Source organism: Sus scrofa, chromosome 1 (genome assembly GCF_054392235.1).
Source record: "Sus scrofa isolate SSC_HxYL_T2T_F1_AM1 chromosome 1, Sscrofa_HxYL_maternal_Yorkshire_Landrace_v2.0, whole genome shotgun sequence".
NCBI lineage: Eukaryota > Metazoa > Chordata > Mammalia > Artiodactyla > Suidae > Sus > Sus scrofa.
The window spans coordinates 287,727,590-287,732,546 of NC_139383.1; the positions used below are offsets into that span (position 1 = coordinate 287,727,590).

Sequence of the window (4,957 nt, forward strand, 5' to 3'; positions counted from 1 at the left end):
GACCCCTGCCCCAGCAGGGAGCCGGCCAGGAGAAAGGTCTGACCGATAGGGACCCAACCTTGGCACACCAGGAAGCCAGAAGCTGCTGGAACTCATCCTCTAATCTCTGCGCTAACCCCATGATCTAATTTCCCGCAGGACTGGGCTAAAGGACACCTGGGGCTTAGCGACAAATTTAGACCTCGTGCGAAAGTGCTGAGTCACGCTCGCCTGTTTGGAAAACAGAGAGAGCTAATTAAGTTACTGCCAGGCAGGAAGAGGCCCCAGCAGAGGAGGCAGTGGAAAAACCCGCCGAAGCTCGGCTGCAAGCAGCCTGCAGAGAACCGTGGATCCCCGCAGGCGGTATGACCCCCACGGCCGACCCCAGCCCCAGGCCGGGTGGAGCTCTCGTGCTCAGGGGGGCTGGGATCGCAGGGCGGCCCCTCATGGAATCAACAGTGAGCCCCTGCTGGCCGGGGGAGGAGGCAGGGTGGGGAGAAAACTCAGGGGCCCTCCCAGAGCCTCCTGGGACCCTGCCGAGTGTGGGCTCCTGGGGGCAGAAATGGGACTTCCAGCACCTTCCCCCCTCCCGGGTCCATACTGCCTTCCTTCAGCCAGCGCATACCGAGCAGGTGTCGGCAGGCACCTGCTCCGTGCTGCCTGCAACCATGAGCAAGTCGGACCCTTCAGAGCTGACACGCGGGCCGTGATGAGGCCCGGGGGCAGCCGGCTGAGCCATACGGTGGCAGGTGCAGAGGGCACTATTGCTGGTGGTCAAGGAAGGAAGGGGTTCGTGGCTGAGGACAGGGTGCAGGAGGCAGGCAGGGATAGTTAGAGCCCCGAAGTGATGTTGGCTTCGAATGGCCCGCCTGACGAATTCTCGCAGACGCCCATCTGGGACAAATTCTGTGGGGATGAACCAACCGCACCTCTGGGGAGCCCTAGACTCGGGGGCCACATAACAGACACGCAGCAGACTGCTGCCTGGACCCAGCCCATCTTCCCTGCGCAGCCGAGCTCCTTGAAAGCAGGTTGCAGAGGCTGACTTTCAGCCACGAGGGCTTCTCCACGCCAGCGGGAAGGGGCATCAGGGAGCTGACTTCATGCAGGTGCTGGGGGGCTGCCCTGGAGCCCGGGACTCTGCCCAGACCCTGTGCCTGGGGCTCTCCTGGTCCTGGGGCGATGGGGTTCAGGCAGGACGACATCCCCACCTCAGAGCTTCCCCTCGGGGTGTGTGGAGCCCTCCGCAGGGAACAGAGGCTCTCTTCCTTTCGGGGGCGGGATCACCCCAGACTCCCACTGACTTCAGCGGCAGGTGCGGGTCAGTGTGGAATCCTTTCCTGAGGACAGTTTGCAGGGAGGAGGCAGGCGGGGCCGTCTGGACGCTGGGCGCACAGCCTCACCCCTATTCTCTGTCCCCAGCAATCTCCCAGACTCATGCCCGCCCCACACTCCAGCCATTCTTGGCCCTGACATCTTGCTCCCGCTGCCAGGCCCTGGCTCGGCAGTTCCCTCTGCGGGAATGCTCTCCCACCCTCGGCGAGCCGGTTCTCCCGCACCCCCCAGGTCTCAGCTCGAACCCCACCTCTGCAGGGACACTCTCTCTGTAGGGATTCGACTTGGGCAGCCCAGGCACAGTTTGGCTGCTCCGATAAACCAGACCCAGTCCTTTCCAGCCTCCGCTCTGCCTTCTCTAGGGTGTGGCCTCTGTGGGCCATCATGGCAGCCTGAGCTCAAGCCATCACATCTCTGTCCCAAGCAGCAGGATGTTTCAGGCAGCAGAAGAAAGGAGTCACAGGGTACCCACCAAACTGCCTTTTGGGGACTGTCCCTAGAGCTGTCACAGGTCAGGTTTGCTCATCCCACCAGTCAGGACCTAGTCACATGACTATGTGTCACGTGAGGGAGGCTGGAAATTTCCTCCACTGAAAACTGGAGTGCTGGGCCTCCCAGGCTTTTCTGCCAAAGCTCCTGCTGGCAGAGGAGGATGCGGCCGGGAGGGACGAAGACTAAAGTGGCCAGACCTGGACCAAGAGTGCCTGAAGTCTTATTATCTCAAGACAGCAGGTGTTCCGAATTCTAATCCATAATAGATCTGGGCCTGTTTTGGTGGTAAAGCAAGGCACCCGCCTCTTTCGCCCCAAGCCTCTGAGCGAAATGGACTTTGAGTGACAACGCACAGTGGTCACCTGTCGGCACAGGCCGCCCAGCGCTGCAGGCTCAGGCTCCAGTCTGACAAGTGCAGCTTGGGTCACTGCCCAGGGCCCCTCTGGCTTTGAGGCAACAAGGGGACCGAAAGACAGGGCAGCAAGAACCAAACACAGGGCATGTGCATGCGTGTGAACTAGATGCTCTAACGAGGGCCGTCCTACATGATTCATGTTTCAACGTAGCATCACATTGTGTAGCTGATGGCGTTTCACTTGTACTGGTGCTTCAGACTCCATCGTGTCCTAGAAGAAAAAGTCTTTTGCCAATGAGAAAGCGGAGAACCAGGCAGCCAGGTGTCTTGGCTGCAGTTGCCAGGCAGGTCGCGGGCAACGTCGAGGTTGGCATGCCTGGAACATGGCATTTCGTCACCCAGAGCTCCGATGCAGGCCCCCTGTCTGAGTCTGTAAACCTGAGCTCAGACAGGGCTGGCGTCCAGCCTTGGCCAAGGTCTTACATGTGGGCAAACAGAGCCCAGAATCAGGATGGAGACGGGGGGCAGGGGCGGGGATGGGGGTGGGGGGGTGTCGCGGGCACGGCGAGAGACACGCGGCCGTGGGCCTCTCAGCTGGCGGATCTTTCAAGAAACGACCCCTTTATCTGAGGAAGAGCTTCAGAAGCTGGTGCCATCCCAGCTGGAGGCTTGGACCTGTTAGACGCGGCAAGAGCGTGAAATGGGCTGAGTGGCATCGACTCTTAGAGCAGGACCCCAGCGCCAGGCACAAGTCACCAGCAGGGCCCTCCCGGCATGCCCAGCACAGCCAGGGGACAGAAGGCGGCCCTTGGGAATATCTGTCCCATTCCCAGAAGTCGTTCTTCTCAACAGCAGGTGAAACAGACAATGACAACGCAGGACACTTCTGAGAAGCCAGTGACAGCGTGATGCCAGGGCTGCAGGCAGTCACAGAACTTTGCCCTCCACTGTTCCCAATCTCCCCCTCTCGTGGCCAGTCTCTCGGGGGGCAGCCCGTTGGGCTGTGCTGGGGGGAAGCCGAGGCATTCTGGGGTGCCCAGTGGGGGTGCTTTCTCTCCCCCGTGCCCCCCGTGCCATCATCCTGCCTGGGGGCCCCACGCAGGGACTAGCCCGCGCCGACTCAGTGCCCGCTGCATCCCTCCTGGTCTCCTGCCTCCTCAGCCCGGGAGTCCCTGCCTCTGGACCCCCCATCCCAGGCCGTGACTGTCCCCTCCCAAGGTCCACTCGCCCTCAGGCCTCAGCTGGGGTCGCCTCAACAAGGCAAATCAGCCACTCACTGGTCCTGGCCATGGGGGCTGTGAGCCCACTGTTGGTGAGGGTCCTGGGATGGACAGAACGTGGAGCCCCCTGCGCTAGGCGGAACAGACAAGTGGCCGTTGGGCTCAGCGCAGCGATCCACGCACCCACGGAACCCGTCCCAGCTCCCAATCAGCGTCGACTACGGGCCCAGCCTCTCCAGCATCCCCCCGCCTAACCCAGCAGTTACATCTGCAAAACCCTATTTCCCAATGAGGTCGCATTCTGTGGGCCCAGCGCCAAGGACTTCAACACGTGGAGTTGGGGGACACGATTTAACCCCTGCCAAGCCCCCTCCTGTCCTGGCCCCCACCTCGTGTGCATTCCCGCTGCTCCCACCCACCCCAGTTATCCTCAAAGGACCACGGAGCTGTGCCCTTGGCCTCCCACGAAGGGTCTCTGGTTCCATCTGGCCCCCTCAGGGTCCCTTTGGAGTCTGGCACAGACCTGGATGCCCAGAGGGCATCAGATGTATGTCAGATGTGGAATGGAATGTTTGGGGCGGCATTTTGTGTGTGTGTGTGTGTGTGTGTGTGTGTGTTTTGTCATTTTAGGGACACACCTGCAGCATATGGAGGTTTCCAGGCTAGGGGTCTAATTGGAGCTGTAGCCACCGGCCTATACCACGGCCACAGCAATGCTGGATCCTTAACCCACTGAGTGAGGCCAGGGATCAAAGCCACAACCTCATAGTTCCTAGTTGGATTCATTTCTGCTGCGCCATTACGGGAACTCCGAGGCGGCATTTTTTATTCCACCAAATCCAGCCCAAGCTCCCCCAAATCTCCTTATTCCTGCTGAGGGCAGGACCCCCTCCTGGCGATCGAGAAGGAACCCAGGAAGACCCACCAGCCCCGGGAGGAGGGGGATCGCCCTCCCCTCCCTCTGCCGGGTGGTCCCAGGTGGCCAGCCTGCCATGGACGGCACCACAACGGGGCCCAGCTCGCCCTGGACCCCACCAGCCCTGCCCCGGCCGGGAGCCCTGAGGGAGCTGTGTTTCCCCAAAGGCTCCCCAGCCCGCATCTCCTCAGCATCCTCTTGACATCCCAAGGTCACACACAGGAAGCCTGACCTTCCTGCTCCCAAGGGCTGGGGCACAGGGTGGGAAGGCAGTCAGCCCCTGAAGTCCATCTGCAGGGGACAGCGTGCCGGGACCGCGGGGCGGTGTCAGCTGGACCCTAGCTGATGCAATTTCCTGTCTCTGGGGAAGGAGGGCTGCCAAGGCCTGGAGAGCTGGCAGTGAGGTGCATCCACAGCAGGTCCCCAGACGCAGGCCTTGGGCTCTCCTGCTGAACTCCCCCCACCCCTAGTGACTGCCAGCAGGTGCCCCGAGCCACGGGCCGGACGAGAGGCCAGCGTCCTCTCAGGAGCCTCCCCTGGGAAGGCCCTGCGCTTCCGTCCTGGGGGGGCGCCCTCGCCAGCCTACCATCCTTCCCCACCCCCTCCAGCTGGGGAGAGCCTGGAAGCAGGTGTGCTGGCATCCGCTGGGCACCCACCAGG

At 61.9% G+C, this 4,957-nt stretch overlaps 1 long non-coding RNA gene across 1 annotated transcript; it reads left to right on the top strand.

Moving 5' to 3' along the window:
- The first annotated feature begins 239 nt into the window (after positions 1-239).
- On the top strand, positions 240-3,964 carry LOC110256571 (uncharacterized). The gene is made up of 2 exons (XR_002338205.2): positions 240-342; positions 3,014-3,964. It is a non-coding gene; the product is annotated as an uncharacterized LOC110256571 (long non-coding RNA).
- The last annotated feature ends 993 nt before the right edge of the window (positions 3,965-4,957 follow it).